The sequence below is a fragment of the Onychostruthus taczanowskii genome, unplaced genomic scaffold (assembly GCF_017590055.1).
Source record: "Onychostruthus taczanowskii isolate IOZ18803 unplaced genomic scaffold, ASM1759005v1 scaffold156, whole genome shotgun sequence".
Classification (NCBI taxonomy): domain Eukaryota; kingdom Metazoa; phylum Chordata; class Aves; order Passeriformes; family Passeridae; genus Onychostruthus; species Onychostruthus taczanowskii.
In genome coordinates, this window is record NW_024498751.1 from 361,843 (window position 1) to 383,491 (window position 21,649).

At 36.7% G+C, this 21,649-nt stretch overlaps 1 protein-coding gene across 2 annotated transcripts in view; it reads left to right on the top strand.

Moving 5' to 3' along the window:
- SIPA1L2 (signal induced proliferation associated 1 like 2) overlaps positions 1–21,649 on the top strand; it is a 126,613-nt gene that overhangs the window by 16,419 nt on the left and 88,545 nt on the right. For both annotated transcript variants that reach the window (XM_041399136.1, XM_041399138.1), the window contains exon 2: positions 10,011–10,083. The gene's annotated coding sequence lies outside the window, so the exon portion shown is untranslated. The remainder of the gene's footprint in view (positions 1–10,010; positions 10,084–21,649) is intronic.

The following is a 21,649-nucleotide window of genomic DNA, read 5'->3' on the forward strand; positions in this document are numbered from 1 at the left end:
GCACATGGAGAAGTGAAAATGTTATCCCTGCTAATTATTCAATAATTTAGATATGTTGTATTTTTTTTATCCCAGGCAGTAAAATCTAAAAAAGTTCCTGGAAAACACTGCTTTCACATATTTCTGGTACAGCAAACAAACCTGGTTCTTAGCAATTTTTTTACAGGAGGCATGCTATTATCCGTGCCTCTCCTCATCTTTCTTCTCGTGCAATAGTGCCTTTGGGAGGCTTCTGGTTTGAGTGTCAGGCTGGCATGTTTAGGCATGTCTGAAATACAAACTGTGTTTTTTGTTCAGAACAGTTTGAACTGTGCCATATTTGAAATAAGTTGCTGAAGTCTCATCTGCAAGAACAATCACCTTATGAATTTAAACTGGAAAATTTGTACAATGAAAATTCTGTGGTGGTTTTGGTGGTTTGTTGGTGGTTTTTTTTTTTTTTTTTGGTAATAGAAGAGAAAAAGTATCTGTCAAACATAAACGGAAAAGGAAACAAAATGAGGTAATCCTGACCAGAGACTAAGCTAAAGTTTTAACTTAGCTTTGGTTTTGCCATTCAGTAGAGAAAAAAGTTTTGGTGGAAATTGTAATTGCCCACTTTTGAAATTCTTTGTGAAGGAGACTTCTCTTCACCAATGTCTGGGAGATGGGGATGGAGAGGAAGAGAAACACAACAAAACAAAAATCCCCAACCAAAATCAACACCTTCCCCTGCCCCTCAACAGGTTATATCAATTATTTTTTTAGTAATAGTTCAGGAACTTTGGACAAGTGAAAGGATGGTGAACAAATTTTTTTCTTTTTTTAGTCATGCAAATTGGGTATACCCTACTTAGGCTGCAGTGTAAGCATATTGGGCTCTAGTTGCAATGGGAATCCAAAATGTAGTGAAAATACTTCCTTAGTCAAAAGTAATCGAAGAATTAATTTATAATTTTTTTGAGCATGTAAAGATCTATGGTCGCATTCCGATTTCCCAAAAGTGTTTATTAAAATCAGAGTTGTTACATAAAATTTACACTTTAATGGATTTCAATTATTTTTTTTTTTTTTTTTAATATGGAGCAGCTACCATATCCGGAAACATTTGGTGTTACAACCTTCAAAAAAGGTGCTCTTTCCAGTTGACTTAATGGGTGAAGTTATTTTAGTCTATGGCAAATTTTCTTTGACTTTTGTGGAATTAGAATAAACATATACCCAAAAATCTGTCACCAAATTCTGCTCTGTCACCAAATTCTACTCATCTATGGCTATAGATGAAAGTTATTTGGGATGCTGAAAGTTTTGGGCTGCTTCCAAATCAGGGGTAATGTTCTCGTTACAGCATGTAATAGTGTACGTACCAGCTCAGGTCTTGGTACAGCTTGAAAGGATCTTTGTTAATTCTTTCTCTTCTGTTGTGTATTTGCCTTGTATATTCCTCTTCATTTTGTGTTGTTTGTGTTTGATCTGGCCATAAACACTGTGTAATGAGTGTTGACTACAAAAAGCAATGGTAGTAAACAATAAGACTCATATTCTTGGAATGAATTTGATGACCAGTTATGCTATTTTTGCCTCTGGTATTCTGAGGGAAATGGGAGACATTCAAATGCAGTTCTGGGCATTGTCAATCTTTGCAGTGTTGTTTCAGAGTTAAGGTTGGAAGAGGACTCCAGAATTCTGAATAGGATTTTCAATCAAATGCATAAGTTCAGTGCGTAAAGAAAACACTATGAGGCTATAATTGAATGAAGAATTAATTTCCAAATTCTGCAAACTATTTTGTTTACATTACTGGATATTTCAGTAGGAGAGCTGGATGAAATGTTAAAGAACGTGATTTATGCTAAATATCTAATTTTGGTCCTTGCATTTCAAGAGGGATGTTGAGAAACTGGAGAGCACCAAGGAGGGTAGAAGGCCCTTGCTTGGAGCAGACGAGATGGCAGGAGAAGGTGACGGAGCTAGGCTTGCTCACTCTGACAAAGCAGCAGCTACTGAGTGACCTAAGGGTATCCCATAGCTGCTTGAGGGTACTTCCACAAAAGGATAGAGGTGAATTTTTTCCACTGTTTCCAGATTGGCCCCAAATTCTGGTATGGTGTGCTCGGGTCAGATTTGAGGAAGGATGCTGCCAGCAGGCCAGTACAGGCCCAGAACAGACTGCCTGGGGATGTGGCTGGGTTTTCCACCCCTGGAGATCTTGAAGATTCAGAAAGACCTGGCCATGCCTCACCATTTCCAGTGCTGATGAGAGTCCTGCTCTGAGCAGAAGATTGCACTGCATGACTTCCAGAAGTGTCTCTCAGCCACTCCAAAACTTAAACTGGTTAGGTTTTTCTTCATCCTTTAGCCCTTTTCTTTTATTACCTCATTCTAAAATGACTGTGGCTCACATGTGTGTTTGAAAAAGCAAGTGACGCTGTCAAAAAGCATATCTTACAAACATTAAGGCATTTACAAATGATATTCACTCTACTCTTGTTTTTGAGAGAAAATGATAATAAAAGAATTCCTCTCCACTGATTGTATTTGAAAATCATCTTACTATTCATGCTTGATAAAAAACAGAGCTGATAAAGAAATGCTTTGGTTTTTTGCGTAGTAATTAATATCTTGCTTTCTACTCAAAAATGACAAAAAAGTATTTTTCCACCTCAGACAAATGTCAATGGTAAATAAAATATTAAGCAGACCTATGGAAGCAATATAGAAAAGTCTGCATGCTGTTTCTGTGAATAGCATTCAAAACACTATGATTTAGTTATGGGATTTTTTCACACCCATTTTATGACTTGTGAGTAGTTTTTGTATCTTTCCTGCTTTTAAGCTGTTGCTGTAGGTCAGTTGCCGTGTTCCACTTATCTTTCATCAAAATAGTCAGGTGCTACCTCATCATCCAGCTGATTTTTTTAAATCTGCTTTTCTGTGGATGAAGTCAATAATTTCTGTCTTTAGTAACTTCAGTTCCAGGCTGATAATTCTCCTTTATTGTTAATATTTTCAGCATACTTATGTTCATGATATTTCTATTTTTTTGTGTTCAGGAGGTATCAAAAGCATGGCCCATGTCTTACTGCTCTACTCTGAAAATGCAGGGAAGTTAAGAGCCCCTGTCTTTTTCATTGTGAGGTGTGGTACTCAGCTTTGCTGTGGTTATACCAGACTACTCACATTTAAACCCTTTATCTCTTCTGTGATGAAGTTTGGCATCATACAAAGTTAAAAATAAAACAAATCAAACAAAAAAAAAATCCAAAACAAACAAAAAAAACCCCAAAAAAGCCCCCAACCAAACAAGGAACAAAAGACTATTAGGGCTAAATGTTGAGCTATTCCTGAAAATAGCTATATTATTTAATCTCTCTCATCTATTGTACTTTCTATAATTAGTGGTCCAAACCTGATATTTGGTAGTGCCAGAATGGATATTGTTTTGTGCTCTCTTTGTGATCTTGCTTATTACATGCTTTTGCTGTGCTGTCAAAATGAGGTATTGCAAAGGAAGAAAAGGATGCCTGGAGCTGAACATTGTTTCATAGGAGAAAAATAAAGGTGGGAAAGAAGATCATGTTCACATTATGTATGTGGATAGCAGTGTGTGGAGTTTCATGTTGAAAATACAAATGATAAAGATCAAGCTCTATGTTTATTACCTTTTATTAAAGATACTTACATTCCGTATTAATTGCATATTTATTGCAAGTAAAAAGTTATCTATGGAAATGATGGGTATTGTGGGGTATTCTGTTCTTTCTGACAAAACAACTTTGATGTAAAGCACAGATCCTTTCCCAGTTAAAAAGTCAGTTCAGAAGGTAAACCTATCTCAAGCTTACCTTTTGTGTTTTCATAATAAGAAATGTTCTTTACTTGGGGTTATATTCTAAATGTGATAGAACTCTTTCAGGTCAGAGCAGGGTTAGTTGATTTTTTGTGATATTCAGGATAAAGCTTTAGATGCATTTAAGTGTATGTAAGGAAATTCTGATGGCCTAAGGATAGATCTGTTTATGCTGCTACTTATATTAGAGTGTGTCAGTAGTGTACATTTGCTGTTCACCTTATGTATTTCTTAGCCAGAGCTCTTTGTTGTCTTTCTCAGAGAAAGGATCATCTGAAATTGCAGGTTCTATAAATAATTCTTCTCAGTAGTCGATCTGAGACTTAAGCAGACAAAAGATGAATGGAGACTGCTTTTCAAATTAATGCTGCTGTGTAATTAATTGTGCTTAATTAGCAAATCTTTCTTTAAGTATCCGCAGTGCAGTGATGTAATTTGTTTTCCCAGGTAACTGATCACAAAGTATGGAAAGCTGCTTTTAACCAACTCCAAGTAATTGCATGTTTCGCTGGAAGTGCTTTGATTGAAACAGTGGTGATTTATCTGATGACTGTCAGTCTGTCTTGGGCCTCTCCAATACTTCCAGCTGGCTTACTGTTGCTTTGAGATAGGAAATGGGTGTTTGGGCAGTGTGCTCCCTGATAAATTAATATTGTTCCCTGTGCAGCTCAGCTGGAACAGTTTGGAAGTGCATCCACTGGGAAGGTATCCCTCGTTTGCTGCCTGTACAGGGACTGGTATGTAGAACTAGGAACAGCGTTTACTGTGATGGGGAGATATCTGTAATCTGACCTGTAGCTGGTGAGGTTCAGCCAGCCTGGATTAAGTAAGGTATCCCTTCCACAGAGAAGCAAATACAACCTTTTGATAATATTTTTATATTTTATATAATTTTATATTGTGACAGCATCTGTGATAGGTGTGCTGTGATATTATGTAATAAAGTTCTCAATTTCCTTTCAAACTGGGTGATATGTGTGGCCTGTAAGATGGTTAGTGCCCTCACATGCTTGACTTTTAGAATTTGAATTTTCCACACACAAGTTGGCAAAAGAGAATTACAGCTCTTAGAGAGATGAATGTAATTCTTACTGTGATGGATATTGGTGTTTCTGAAACTGAAAAACAAGTGTACAAATGGAGATGCCATGCATCTTGAACACAAGTTATTTTTCACTGTCCTTGTCACTTTGGTTTAGAATATGCAGTTCAAGAAGGATCTGTTACTATGGAATTCCATTTTGGGTTTTAAATAATGGACATTGTAGCATTGTGAGCAGCATTGGTATTAAAATCAACTGCTTTGTTAGATAAGGGAGGAGTTTGGTATTGTTATTTGTGATATTTTGGAGGGTTTTGTTTTTTGGTTTTTTTTTTTTTTGGTCAAAGGTACCTGGAACATTGATCTCTAAACATTTAATCTGGGCAGCAAACTTATGGATTTTGAAGGGAAACCCAGTTTGCAAGTCAACGTGTAAAATAAATGTGGTGCCTAAAGCTGGGGATTTCCCAAGTTTTATGGCAATGGTTATTGTATATCTTTGTTTTGTTTCACAGTAAAGCATGCTGCTACTTCCTTAACCTTATTGTTTTCTATTTCTCAGTCTGTATTTCAAAAAGAAGCAGCATATTTTCTCCCTGAAATGATGAATTAGAATAGATTTCTTGTATGAAACACCTGCACAGTAGGAAGTGAAACAGAACTTTTTAGCTCTCACTGTTTTATGGCAAGATTTCTGTTCCCTTTCCTTCCTGTAAACAACAGGAGTCACTTAGAGAGTGGGAAATAAGCTATTTACAGGATATTTTCTGTATGAAAGGAAGGAAAAGACCTTTATAGAGATCAGTCTATTGTGTTGGGAATATGGAAAGTTATATGGAGTAAAATTGAGTTTAGTACTTGGAGAGGAAATACATAGCAAAATACGTGAATCACTTCAGGCTTGCCTTTTTAAAGTGCTAGATGCCCCCATTAGTTGCTGAAATCAAAGCAGGAGGTAGGACATGGAATGCTGTGGTTTGATCCCAAATCCTTTGTGTAACCTGTGATCACTGTGAGAACTAGATCAGAGAGAGACTACACTAAGAGCTTATGCAGTATCGCTTTTATTTATAAACAAACAGTTTAGATTCTTGTACTTTTAGATAGATGTTCAAGTTACTTTTGCACATCTGTTTTTCATTTGTCTCTTTGAAATACGGTTGTCTTTGCTGGACAAGTGTCATAATTGGATTTTTCATGGAAGTAATGGTTTCCAAAAGTAGAGCGTATATATTTTCAAAGTTCTGCTTCACATACAAAATATATTCACTAAATTCTGGAGTGAGCATGTCAATCTTATACAAGATTCCCTGGCCTGTGTTATAAAATTAATTTATGTGAATAGCTATTTGATTTTCATTTACCTTCTGTAGCACCAGCAAGAGTCTTTATCACCAGTAAGAATTGTGGATGAGGTATTTAACTCTAAACTCTGCCTAAGCATTATGGAATAATATAGCTTTCTTGAAACCTTGGGTGTATAAGGTGATAGGACTGACAATAGCTTTGCCAACAAAATTGAGCAAGTAGAGAAAAATCTTGTCATTAATTGTGTCACTTTTATCTGCAGTTCCTCTACTTACATACTTGAAAATGGAAATTTATTGCAGCATTTTTTGTCATTTTTTTGCTCCATATATTAAGTTCAAGATTTTTAGTAGCTGAATATCATGAAAAGGCAGTTGTAAGTATGGGAAAGAAGAAAGTAAAGAATCTTATTTGCTTTATAGATACCGACCTCCGTTTTTTCAAAAGGGGTACTTAAATATAAAAATCTTTAATAGCAGAATTAACTGTTAAAGAAATGATTTTTTTTTTTTTTTTTTTTTTTTTTTTTTTGCATGATGGATCCAGTTCCTCACACAGAAATCCTAATGTCTGGGTATTTCAGCCTAGGCTGGCAAATAAGACTGCATTATGTGCGTCTGTGTTTGTAAAGGGCAGCTGAGAGTGGTGTATCTTCTGGCATGTCTTGGTGAAAGGAGAATGTGCCCTGTCTTTGTCCCAGCAGAAGAAAAAGAATCCTTTGCTGTCTGTATTTGGATTTCTGTTCTTCTGGGCCAGAATTGTCAGTCTGCTTGTTTACTTTGTCTCTGTAGTTTTACAAGGCAGGGGCTTGAACAAAGAAAACCTCTTATTACCAAAAGGGCTACTGCAGTCATGAATGAGACTTGTCTAGGTATAGGGGAAAGTGTAAAGTTTCTTCTTGAAAGTTTGGAGTGCTGAGGACACCAATGTTGGTATATCCCACAATGGAGAGCAAGTGACTTGACAAGGTGTTAACTAGCCTTTGTGGTTCTTCGTGGAATTTATTTTTTTCCTTGGATATCCCATCAAAAAACAGCTCCTACAATGTAAATCGAGTGTGTCCAGGGTACACTGGACTTGCTGGGTAGATTGACTGTGTCAGGTTGATATTCCAGACATTTTCTGGACTTGCTGTGGAGCTTATCTTGGCACTGACCATCTGTACAGTGTTTTGGAGCACTAAGAAGCTGCTTGGAACTAGGCTTTCCTGATGAGGTTCCTGCCTCTTTGCCCATTCTTTTCTGCAAACAATTCCTCTAAATAGACAAAACTTTTTTGGTAGAGAAATAAACTTTTCCCAGGGAAAATGAGAGAGCTTGTGCTGATATTATTCTGTTTTTCTGCATTTCCTTCAACAACAAAATAGGAATAGAAAATAATAAAAGATTGTGACATAAATAATACTATAAATTCATACAGAAAAAATACTTTTTTTTTGTAGTTGAAAATGAGATACAGTACATAGCAGGCCACAGTTATGAATGTCTGATTTTTGCCAAACAGGGCTACTAACAAGTATTCACTTTCCTATGCAGGAATTATTTCCACCTGCATTTCAGGTATCTTTCAATGTGAACTCATCTTCTCTTTGGCCAACTTGACTTCCTTGGTGACAATTGTTGTAGAAACAAGGTACTGGTTTTCAATTCCAGTGGACATTCAGATAAAGATTAAGAAACCAACAAGTGAAATCCATTATTGCATCCTGGGGAATAAAGCAACCCAGATATAACTCCACGAGCAGTAAAATATGAGATATCCAGGAAAACAGATCTGTGATAATCACCTAATGCACTGCAGTTTTATGATGTCCAATACTACAAATAAGTTTTGAAGTACATGAAAGAAAATAGGTATCATTATTCCTGATTTGTAATTTGTTACTTTGTGTGAGTTTAAAGGAACATAAATTACTTGAAATTTTGAGGGTTTTTTCGATTTGTAGAACTTTATGAATGCAAGGGCAAGATGTTATAAAGAAAACTTTTGAATACTGGCGAAATAATAAGTTGTTTTTGGAATATATAACATTATTTTTCTTCTCAATTCTTAAATTCTTTTCCTGATTCAGTGTTCTGTATAAGAACTTTGGATTAAAGAAAAAAATTAGTATGTGGACGAGGCCTAGTGTTTTCCCATTTGACTGCCTCACAAAAGAGCAACATAATCCTCTAAATCCTACTTTAGTTGGAGGATCAATTGATTCCACTTTCTCCTTCCATAAACAGACAATTTAAAAATTGTCTATGAAGCTTGCTTTTCCAGTGATTTGAATATATGATTACATTTTTTTTTTGTGAGAAAGACAATGCTAATAATTATAATAGTCTCATAACCTTATTAAAAGAAAACTGGAAACAGTTTCTGTTGGAAAATGGACCAGATTCCATAGCCATTCTAAAAAAAAAATTGTTTTTAATTTTTCAGTTGCTTTCTTCTCATGTTTTTACTTTTGACTTTCAGTATTTATTATTGCTTTAGTTTCAGATTTTACTAGATTGAGGTTTATCAGAAAAGTTTGTCTTAATCAGATGTAATTTTTAGGTTAGGAATGAGACATTTCTTGGGGATTTTTAATTCTGTCTTCTGTTGGCAAACAGATTAGTTACCTGATAATGCTGGTCAACACTACTGCTGATAGAGTTTAGGGCTTTTTTTAACTTTCCTATGAGAACTGCACTGGACAAGGGTTTGCTCAAGTTTTAGGTTGTAACTACACCAGGAGTTGGAGTTCTTTTTGGTAGTATGAACATACTGGTGAAAGTAGACTTAAGTGGTTTCATAGTTTTGAGTAGACCTAGAATGAGGATAGCAGCAAACTGTCCTGCAATTCCATCTGTATAGACTTTTTGTTTGTTTACATTACCCGTGTCTGTAATACCTAGGTATGCAGCTGACGTAGGATTTTGAGGCTTTTGTTCTCTTCCATTGTATGCACTATTCTGTAAAATACCTATTAGAATTATTTTTGTCCCTATGGTGGTGATTTAGTACAGGAAATAACATCTGTTCCTGCTCTGTGTGTGTGTTCTTTTTCCTTTCTTTCAGTATGAATATAACATTGTGTATTTTCAAGCCAGATTTTACTGTCTGAGATCATGGTAAAACGAACTCCTTTTGAAACTTTGTTAGCTCTGATATAAAATAGCCAAATTGCCTTGCTGGTTTTGTGATTTATCTTCCTTTAACGTTGATCAGACAGACCTAGCTAAAATATTTTTATTTTACATATGCTCTAATTTACCTTTGTTCAGAAGCAAGTATAAAATTTTCAAATGTAAATTTTGCAGTGTTAGATAATTTCTTGGCTGTAAGTTGTCCCACAGAATCTCAGAACATGTTTCTAAACCTTTTGGATCAACTCCTTACTCTTTTCTCTCAAAACATTTTATGGAACTTCATGACTTTTTCTCATCCTTGTAATTGAAAATATTATTAGGCTCCTTTTTACAATACAGTTCTAGAAATAGCTGTGGATCCTTTATCATAACCTTTGAAGCAGAGCCATAATGAAACAGTCTGTTGCTTCAGCACCTAATGGCTCATGACCTTTTGCCCTAGCAACCGTTTTTTTTTTTTTCCAGTTATTGCCAGGAACTTGCACAGATAACACCTTTAAATTCTTCGTTGCAACACACGCATATGAAACTATGCTGATTTTTAAAATCAGCAAGTTGCTCTTGATATTTTACTTGCATGTAGAAATTAGTAGATTTTCATTTTACACTAGTGTATATTTGTTTGTTTGTTTGTTTGTTTTCCCTCATCCCTTAATATCATAAGGGGACGTGTGCACCCAAAACCAATAAATCTTTCTCATTTGACTTGCAGGTATCTCCATTTTGTTGATATCAGAAAAAGAGTGACTGAAGTTGGCATCCTTTGTAAACCCTTCTAGCCAAAGGTAAGCACAATTTCTAGCTGATGGCAAATATGTTTTTACTATATTTGTAGTACTTTTAAATAAAAAGGCAGCTGTGCTGCTTTCTTGATGTTTGACATCTCACAGGTGGTATTTCCTTGGGATACCTAAAGCACCCTAAAAACCCTAAGATGATAATTTATGTGGCTATGTGTACAAGTGAGTAAAGAATAACGGAATGCTTTTGGGTTGGAAGGGACCTTTAAGATCATCTCATTCCTACCTCCCTGTCATGGGCAGGACACTTTCCACTAGCTCCATTCAACCTGGTCTTTCACAGCTTCTCAGGATGACCTGTTCCAGTGTTTCACCACCCTCACAGTAGAGTATTTCTTCTTAATATCCAATCTAAACCCACCCTCTTTCAGTTTGAAGCCATTCCCCCTTGTCCTGTCGCTGCATGCCCTTGTATAAAGTCCGTCCCTGGCACTCTTGTAACCCCCTTTGCCTACTGGAAGGCTGCAGTAAGGTGTCCCGTGTCTTCAGGCTGAACAAAACCTGGCGCTAGAGAAAGTTCAGCCTTTTTTCTGAAATTGGTAACTTGGCAGATTGCCTCTCCTTAATATTGAAGGGTAGGGTACAATCAATACTATACAGCTGTTACTATGCAGAAGGATTATTGTGTTCTGTAATGCATCACAGAAGCCAAATTCCTATCTCTACAAACTCCTTGATCTAGCTCAACTGGATTGGTTTTAGTTCTAGGATATGGCTCAAACTTAGAAATACTTCACGTTGGCTGAATGCAATTTATTATCTGAAGACATTCAGTGTAGTAGATTTCTGTTTCTATCATATTTCTGACACTAGCAAAACTTTTAACTTTCATTTCCAACTACATACTGTTTCAAGGAGGAAAAAAATTCTGAAACAAGAATTTTAAAAAGTTTTATCTTAAATTCATTATGCATTCAGAGATTTGTATGAGGTAAGAGAATTGTTTTTTGTCAACCTATTCAAAGAATCATAGATTTAGGAGAGTCTGAATAATTGATCCTCCTTGCTATGTTTGCCACGTGCTTTGATGCAAGAGAAAAGATTGAACTTTGTGTTCAGCCACCTGAGCCCCTCAGCCCTCCGTGTGCTGCAGCAGTTAAACTAGGTGGATGCTCAATATCTGTGTTGTTGTTTATCAGATTTTAAGAGGCTCCCTTTGCTCACATCAAGTTAATAGTTTTTTTCCCTCTTCTCATCTGAGACTCCATTTTTTCAATAAATGGTCAATTCTGTAATACAAAATGATATCACAAGACTGCTGTGTTACTGAGCCTGATGGAGCTCTGCTTTATCAATGGCAGAGTAGAACATATCTCTGAAAATCTTAACTACTACTTTTCATATAAACAATGTGTTTTGCTTTGGAAATAGTCACAGTGAGAGGACAATATTGTAGCATATTTTGCATTGTGTGTTGTCAATAATATCTTTGTTGCAATAATGCTAATGAAGTAAAAGAGAACTTAACACTAGTATTTGTAGTCTAGAATTGTGTGCTAACCACTTCTAGTATTGCATTTGCTTTATATTTTGGCTGTACAGTTGACCAATGCATAGTAGATGTTTAAAGAAATCTGGAAGAAGCTGAAAAATATAATTTGTATATTTTGCCCTCTTTTTGTGGTTTAGAGTAGTAGTAGGTATAATATAATCATGCTGAAAAAAGAATGATGGTTACAGATGTCTAATAGGGTGGATTGCTTTTCTTTTATTATTTGAAAAGTATTTAACGCAAGGAATATTGCTGTTTAAGCTGGGAGAAGAAACTTGTGGTTTACTGACCCCTGAACTAAATATACATCGATTTTTTTTTTTGTTTGGGTTTTGTTCCATATAATCCTGACAAAACCTTTATGCCAAAATAATTCTTTTGATGTAGTTTACAATTATGGTAGCAGTGGTGCTGATCAGCAGGTTTGATAATCTGGACTTTGAAATATGTAATTTTGTAGACCGTAAAAATTTATTCACTCTTTCTTATCATAAGTACAGGCATAAGAAGATAGATGGGAAATTATTTAGTTGTAGAAAACTGATAGTGGTTTTGTCTCCCAAGTTAAATAGTCAACCATTTATTAAAGAATGGTAACACTAAAAAGTAAAACATGTTTGAAGTTTCTCTTTAAGAGGCATTCTAAAATTGGTTGCACAAAACTAAATGTTTGAAAAGTGTTTACAATTTCAGTTACTTTAAAAGGAATCTGAATTACTTACATGAGGTTGTTCAGCTGTTGCAACTGCACAGCTCCCTACATTGCACTGTAGATGTGCTTTTAAGACAGAGGAGCAGATAATAAAATTGAACGGTGTACATCCATGTAGAATATACCCGTCAGATTCAAGTGATAAACTTATCACATTTGCCTAAGTCATCATCAGCTCTGTGAATGATGTTTTCATTGGGAGGATGTCTCCAAATATATGACATAGATATAGAATAAGTAAACTTAAATGCAGCATTTAGTCTTAGTTTTGCATCCTGTAGCATGTTTCCTTTTCATAATAATAAATAAATGTAAAACTAAACCCATTCCTCTTTGGCTCCAGTTACTGATAGACTGAACTCTACTAGCTACTGAGGCACTATTTCTGTAATAATTTTGATAGTTATTTCATAGGGACATGAGCACATGGGACAACCCATTCAATCCTACAGTTTGATATTTTGGAAGTATTTTTGTGATCTGGGAATGAACTGGCATCTAAAGGCTTACGTATTTATATGAGTTAATGAAAACATCATCTATTGACAGTTTGTGTATATTGGTAGTTGTGATATAGGCATAGATAGAACAATGTAGTTTGGGCATTAACATACCATATATTTAGAAACTAATGCAAACAAAAAATGTGTTGCAGTAAATTTGACCTGAAAGTACATGTATGGCATGGTATAATTTCTTCACAGAATACATGGTGTGCATATTTGATGCAAAGAAAATTGTTTTCAGAAGATAAACTGTATTAGACAAATCAGAGAATTGCTGAAATGTAGAGCACCACTTGAGATCACATAGTTAACCATCCCTGCTTACAGCTCAAGGCCAGCTGGATTTTAAATATCTTCAAATGTGGAAACTCCACAACCTGTCTGAGCAACCTGTACTGTTGTCTGACTCTCACAGTCAAAGGGCATTTTCCTATGCTTAGGTGGAGTTTCATGGTTTCCTGTCTTATTTCCCTTTATCCTGGCATTGAACACCCATGAGGGGAGTCTGGCTTCCTTTCATGCCTCCAGTTAGGCATTGGGGAGATCCTTTCTGAGCTTTATCTTCTTCAGGATGAGCAGCCCCAGCCCCCTCAGCCATTCCTCACGTGAAAGATGCTTCAATCCCTCAATCATTTTACTGGCACTTCTCTGGATTTGTCCCTATAGTTCCCTGTCACTCTTGTTCTGGGGGAATACAGAACACACTAATCCAGATGTGATGAGGGAGTGATGATGGAATTTTAGCTCTAACCAGTAAGTGAAAAATAACTAGCTAGGAATGCTGATAGGCACGTGCCATTTTTGTCAATAGCAATGTAATATATTCAGTAATTCTGTATGGTGTTTGATATCTCAAATACACCTTTTCAATCTCCAAATCGTTATCCTTTATTTCCTCCATAAGAAGAATTGAAATATACTTAGGCATAAGTAAAACATCAAGCTGGTTTATCTTACAAGGTATGTGTGCTTCAGTTTTGGAATGGCTCATAGTCTTAATAGTTCTGCCACCTGCCACCTGAGTGGAAAGGTTGTAGGGTAAATGAGCCAATGTTTTTCTTTAAAGTTGTTGGGTCGCATACTACAAGATACTAGTACTGCTATGGGTTGTTTGTGTTGGTAAAATAATACCAATCTGCAGAGTTGGTCTTCCCAGTCTGGTTCCCTTCTGACTGCCACAAATCTGGCAGGACTGAGTTCAGGGAGAGGGCTGTTTTGGTTCCTACAGGCAGTGAGCCAAAAAAATATTTATGCTGTGTTATGTCTCTCTGTCCTGTGCTACACAAAGTCTGTGGTTCTGGAAAGATTTATTAGTTAGTTTGGATCTTTCCATTTAGCTTACTGGAGCTTGGAAAAAAGTAGGACTGTCTCACATCTTCAAATGCTGTATCACTCTAAATGACAAAGAGATAACTGTAAGAAAAAGCATTAGTGTGGTCCGTCAAAATAGAAGTCAAGGTAAAATAACATGTATGCTAATAAAATGGAAGAGCTTACTAATGTGCATTTTGGGTTCACTGTTTTGGAGAGGGAATAAGGGGAAAAGAGGGAATATTGGCAGGTTGGGTGGGAGAGTTAGGATCAAGAGCTGAAGAGTGATGAGTCTTTGAAGAGAAAGAGATGGCTAAATTTAAAAAAAAATTGGGAGAAGCCAGTGTTAAACTTTCTTCCCCTAGCCCTCAGCAAAAGTAGTATTTATTTTTCCTTTGAGGAAGAGGCTGATGTGCCACTAGTGCTAACTAAACAGATGTAAAAAACCCAAAAAAAGGCCTCAATAAACAAATAAAAAGAATTGAAAGGAAGTTGTTGGGAGGGAGGGAGGGAGGGAGGGAGGGAGGGATGCAAACCATCCTGATTCCTTAATGAATGTAATCTAATTTATTTCAGTAAAATGCTTTGTGCATTATTGTTTTATACAAAGTGAAAGCTTAACAGTAAATTATCTTAATTGAAATCCTTTGTTTCTGGCTCATGCAGAAAAATACTTCTAATTAAGTATTTTAAATAATTAAGAATTAATGCAAATACTTTTGAAGATAAACTGCAGAATGGATCAAAAACATGAGCTTGTTTTTGGTTACTACTAGAACTGTGAAGGATGAGTGAGAAAGTTGAAAAGAGTTATGCATATGTGAAGGAGAGACTTCTCAGAGAAAATTGGAGAAACAGAACATGGAACAACATGATAAAAATTCAAGAATTTGAAAATGCTCTCAAGTAGAGCCAAAACCACTCTGGAATTAAAGTTGGTGAAGTATGTGAAGGGCAGCGAAAAAGCTGTTGCAAGTACATAAGGAGTAGAAGGATGCTAGGGAAAACGTGAGCTCATGGGTAGTGGAGTAGGGGATCTGGTGACAACAGACACAGAAAAGGCTGAACTGTTCAACACAGTTTGCACTTCAGTCTTCCCTGGTAAGACCAGCCTTCCAAAACCCCAGAGAGCGTAGAGCAAGGAGGATTTACCCTCAGTGGAGGGCGATTAAATTAAGGGATGTTTAAACAAACTAAGCATAAAGAAGTCCCTGGGACTTGGTAGAATGCAGCTATGGATACTGATGGAGCTGACTGTTGTCAGTGTGAGAGCACTCGTGATTTCTTCAAAAGGTCATGCAATTTGGAGAGGACTGGAGAAAAGTCTAAGGAGAGTCTGGGGAAGTACAGATAAATAAGCCTTGCTTGTCCCTGTGAAGGTAGAGCAAGTGATCCTGGAAGGTATTTCCAGATGCATGAAGGATGAGAATAGGACTGGGAGTAGTGAGCATGGACTGAAGCATGGAAAATCCTACTTAACCCACCTGATACTCTTTTATGATGAAATGACTGGCTTGGTGGATGAGGGGAAATGCCCTTGATAGATGAACAGTGAAATAGACCAAAAGCTGGCTGAACTGCCAGATTTAGAGGGTTGTGGTCAGCAGCACTAGCTCCAGTGAGAGGCCAGTGTTCCCTAGGGACTGATACTGGGTTCAGCACTGTGTAATGTCTTTGTTCAGTGACCCTGTTGCTGGGACTGGGCACACCCTCAGCAAGTTTCCTGATGATACAAATCCAGGAGGAGTGTTTGATATCCCAGGTTGTTGGGCTGCCATCCAGAGGGACCTCAACAAGATGGAGTGGGCAGAGAAGATCATTCCTAATTCAAAAAAGGTCAATGCCAATTCCTGCAGCTGGGGAGAAATGACCCCAAGAGTCAGCACATACTGGAGGTCAGCCACCTGCAAACAGCTCTGCAGAAAAGGACCTGGAGGTCTGGGAGGACAGTGAGCAGAGCATGAGCCAGAAAAAGTGTCCTTGTGGCAGCACTGGTGAGGCTGCACCTGGAATACTGTGTGCAGTTCTGGGATTCCTGGTACAAGAAAGATAAGGACATATTGGAGAGCATCCAGTGCAGGCCACAGAGAAGGTTAAAGGACTGAAGCATTCTTCATACAGTGAAATGCTGAGTGAGCTAGAACTGTTTGGACTAGAGAAGGCTCAGGGAGATCTCATCAGTGTATGAATTCTTGGAGGAGAGTGAAAAGAGGATGAAGCAAGGCTCTTTTCAGTGGCCCGCAGTGACAGAATAAGAGGCCATGAGTGTAATTTGAAATACATGAAATTCCATCTGAACATAAGAAAAGACTCCTGCTATGAGGGTGGTTGGGCTCTGGAACTGTTTTACGGGAGAGGTTGTGTCTCCATCCTTGAAGATATTTAAAACCTGACTGGATGTGGCCATGAGCAGCTAATCTATCTGGCCCAGTCTGAGCAGGGGGTTGGGGTAGAAAATCTCCAGTGGTCCCTTCCTACCTCAAAGACTCTGTGTGATTCTGGGAACATGGGCGAAGGGAAGAAGATGATGTATATTTGGCAAGCAGAAAAAATGCTAGAACACGTTGATAAATTCCATTAATTAAAAGATGAAGTCAAGGTCACCTGCAGCTCTTTCTTAATCAAGTTGTAGGGAAAATGCTCAGGTCGTTCATTCCTTGGTTAGTGAGATTAGGTAGCAGGGCAATAGACATCAGAATGTTTTTCAGACTCAGTTAATTAAGAAGGGAGAAGATTTAATGAGGTTTTAGAAGCATTTTTCAGGGTCAAAATTGATTGTCTAAGAAATCTGTGAGAGCTCTGAATTTTGTGAAACTAGCTGTGCTGTAATATTTTTTACCCTGTCTATGCAAGACTTAATTTTTCAGTAAATTTTATCCTTAAAATATTGATAATATGATACAGATGGCCTCTTGTTGTATTTGATCTTCTCTTGGGTAGCCTGTCACATCCACTTCTATTTAAAAAAATGCAGACAGCTTAAAATAATCTCTTGCAGGCTGACCTGGTCTGGTTATTAACCAGCACACTCTGAGCCCTGTCTGTTTGCAAAGCTGAGGGGGGAGGAAGGGGCAAGAGGCGAGGAAGCATCTAGTTTCAAAAATAGAAACCCCACAAGTACTCTTAATTATCTTTTGTGGTCCTCTGAAAAGCTATTCATTTGCTATGAATATCATTCAAATACTTCATAGTTTTTAGCTGTTAGGTGTTTTTTTGTTTGTTTGGGTTTTTTTGTGGTTTTTTTTTTTTTTTTTGCCATTTCTTTCTTTTCTTTTGCCATCTCATTTATGTGATTTATCCTAGTAACCTGATTTGCTGCCTTGTCAAATTCTTCCCTGTGAATGGAGTGTGTACTTTGTCTTGCAAGGCAGCCTGTGAGGAGAGGGAAGGAGGAATACAAACTTTTCCCATGTCCTCCACTTCATCTAGTGTCTGCTTGTATACAGTTTCTTTGTTTTATCTTACTGCAAATATGAGAAAGTAAAATGGATGGAAAGAAACCATACTTTAAAAATAAATAAAAAAGAAAAACATTATTCCTGAAATTTCTTAAAGTTTTTTGGTCATACTTAAGACCAGTGACATTAACTGCTTTGGACAGCTTCAGGAAGGGCAGGGCTACATGCCATCAAATGCTGAAGATCAAAGTCCACTGCAGCAAAATTTTCTCCAAAATATAAACTAAATTTGTAAACATTTTTTGAAGTGGTTATTTCTCAGGGGGATGGGAACACATATTTCCATTTCATGTACTGTTTTTTAAGCATTTATGCTTACTTAGAAGAAAAGAAGTTGAGACATGTCTGTATGTTGCATCCTTCCTTTTGTTATTTGTCTCTTGGAGATTACAGAAAAGTGATCTTTGTTATTGTTAATGATGATAACAGTTAATTATGTTTGGGTGAATGACAGATTAGGCAGACTATTTCTACTTTCCTTTTCTTTATATTTCAGTTGTCTCCAAATCACCATTCACAGATATTTACTTAACTTCTCTTACTTAGGGATTGATGTTATTGCTGTATCACATTTAGAAAGCAGATACAAAGAATGTGACCTTGATTTTTGGCTCTATTTTCGTATTTCCTTAAAGTAGGAATTTTATTTTAGTTTTTTTTTTTTTTTTTTTTTTTTTTTAAGAGGAGAATGTTAGAAATTTCTTCCTGAGCATTTTTGGAATTTAGAATACACCTGTAAATAGATTTCTTTAGGAGTTTTTTGCCTGTTTTGTTCTCTTTGGCAAGCCTTCTTTTTAGAATTTTGAAGGTTGGAATGGGCTGCAGTTTAATTCAAAACTATTTTCTAAGAACAGATAAACTGAGGGTATAGTCCAGCCCTTTTGCTTTACATATGCAAATTATTAGATAACATTTGGCAGTCGGTAGCTTTGTCTGAGCAGGAGGAAGAGTGTGGGTTATATGGCAGCTGAATGTGTTTCAGCTAACTTTGTCTCCAGGGCAGCCAGAATTTACAGTACTTTTAGACTTAGTAAGGTAGACTTAGGTTCTCCCCTACTTTGCATTGCATATAATTTGACTTAGAAACACTGTTCCTAAACTAGAAATAAGAAATTGAAATACTTTGTTTTTCTCAAATGGGTTAGTGTTAGTAACCATGATAGATTTAAAGTTGATGTAATATGTAGGAAGGAAATTTGATCTATCATAGGATTATTACCACTAGAAGGAGTTATTGTTGACATTTTCTGTAGCTGGAGAGTTAAAATGAAGGATATTTTTTAAGAAATTTTTTTTTGGTGTGTTAGGGTGTCTCTTTAAAGAAGTAGTTGTGAAAATATAAAAATTGACAAACTGCATACTGAATCTATGTTGTAGTTGACAAGTGTATTTAATTAGGATTACTTTTGCCTTGTATTTCTGTTGCCCTTGTATTTTTTTGTTATTAAGCTCACACAGGAAACTAAAATAGAGTTCTCCATTGTTTTAGGTGTGTGTGTACTATGAGGTGGTGTGCATAGCTTCTAGAACTGTGTACTAAAGCAATTATTTCATTGTTGGAAGCTTTGGGTTTCCTGGTCTCTTATCTCATTTCTGTGTGAATATCAAGGTGAAGTGGATAATGTAGTATTAATGCTTTACTCCTCTGGTTGATTTGAAATTATTTTGGGATTTTTTCTTTTCCATCTTTTACTGTAGTGCTGAGTGAAAAAATCTTAACTAGACTCTGCTGGGTTCTTTATTTATTTATTTGTTCAGCTTTCTTTTGCAAGAAAAAACCAGTTTCTCATACTAACCCCTCAGTGCTGGCCATAAGATCGATGGATAGGTGATGAGGGGGACAAAAGGCCTTCCCCACCTTCTTCCAGCTCTCTGCCTCAGATGTTACATACCGATTAGGTTTTCTAGCAGATGTAGCTTTTTAAATTACCCTTATTGACTTCTGAGTGCTGGCTTGGACTAGAATATACTTCCCGTCTCTTTTCAGCCCTTGGTATCCATGCTGATTTGCATGCAGACAGCAACCCCCATTTCTTAGACTCAGTTGTTACCACCTTGTCCTTTTGACATGGTGTATTTCCTTGAAGTGTTCAGTCCAGAAACTGCCCAGCTATGTTGGGTATGCTGCTCAGTGAAGATCCTACTAAAATCCTTTTTCACTCAGCTTCTCTAGCTAGCAGAAGCAGAACTTAGCCCAATGTCAACAGATGTTTCTCTAGGTTTAAATTACAGAATATTGTCAAATTACCTTGTTTCATAGCACTGGAAAGACAGAGGCTCTGGAAAAAGGCCTTAGTGGTATCCCATACCCTCTGTGAAGGCTAACTATGATGGATTTGGGGCAAGTTGTTGGGGTTTTTTGAGCACTTTTAGTTTGCATCACCCTATAAAAAATGTCTTTAAAAAAGCAGAACAGAAAAGTCTGCATGTGTTCTGTGGGTGAGTCTTTGTAGTATATCATTCATACTTGCTTTATTCTGGAACATGGTACTTTCTTTTTTCAATTCTTATGAAATCTGCTTATTAATTGAATCAGAAGACATCTGGTTTTGATACTGATTCATGTTTACAAAAATCTTTTGGTTGACCACATATGTGGTCTGTCAAGTAGTATTCATTCCTCCTCTGGAAGCAAACATTTCCAGTAAAGTGCCTCCTACATGTCCATTGCCCAGACTCAGGATCTGCTTCTGTTGTCTTGTCTATAGTTTTTAGATGTTGACTATAGATAGAGCTGTGAAGATTTTTTAGTTTTCCTATTATGTGAACAATTTAGTTTGTAAGTGTTTCTGTGTTTGGTGAGGGTGGAGGAGGCAAACTTTCCTCTAGATGCCTTCCCACTTCATAGTAGCCAGTTGCTTGGTAGTTTCAGTATTTCACTGGCGCATTGATTGCTGAGGTTCCATTTTGTAAATCCACTAAGATTTAATTTCCTTTCTGGTATTACATAGAGACGTGAGAGCTTATTTCTTACTGGAATCTAAACGATATTGCAACAAAACAGGAATGCATAGCTTAAAATATTGCTTAGAAGGCAAGCTGTATACTGAACAGACTGTACTCATTTTCTAACTAATAAAGTAACCTTTTTTCCTAAAACCAAAAATCAAACAGCCCTCCCCCCAAAAAAGAAAACCAACCAACCCACAAACAAAAAGACCCAACACAAACCCCAACCCTAACAGGACCAAAACAAATCAAAATCAAATTTATATCCTTCTCAGAGTATTTCAGGGTAGGAGGATGTTTGCTGTGTTATACTGTGTAGCACTATTAGATAATTCATTCTGTATTTGTAGTTTGGTTCTACAGTTTCCACAAAACTGCTTTTCTCCAGTGGACTCAGAATTTTTATGTTAATGTGTACTCCTTCCCCAGTTACTTCACACTGTCACTGGGGTTCTGTAGAGTTCAATGGAAATAATGCTTGTCTTGTTTAGCTTAAACACAATTTGCTACTATAGTAGTTTCACCCAACTTTTTTTTTATGTGCAGAGCAGTTTGCTTCATGCATTGAATCCTGTCTCATTCAAAAGCAGTCATTGTGTGTGTAGGAACAATTAATTGTATATCAGTAAATTGAATTCAATTTTTGTGTTTGTTTAATAACATGCTTTTTTCTAACTCAGTTGCAAATGTTGCTGATATCTGCTTGGAAAACTATTAAAATTTATTTAAAAATAAGAGGTTTGGCAAATACTCCTTAGACTTATAACTTGTTTGAAAACCAAATGAAAAAAGAGCTCTTACATTAAGGCTCTTTCTCCAGCCTTTGTTGGGGAAAATGTAGTGACAAAGGATGAGGAAAAAGCTGAGGTACTCAATGCCTTCTTTGCCTCAGTCTTTAATAGCAAGACCAGCTGTTCTTTGGGTACCCTGAAGAACAGGGTGAATCTTGAAGACATAAATGAGGAACAGAATGAAGCTCCAGTAATCCAAGGGAAAATGGTTCCACAGTTTTGCAGGAAGATGTGGCGAAATAATCTGGCATTTTCATTTTAGCTTCCAGATGAGTTCTGGAATTCATGGAGTACTTTGATCAAGAGCAGGAATTTGTTATCCTGGACACAAG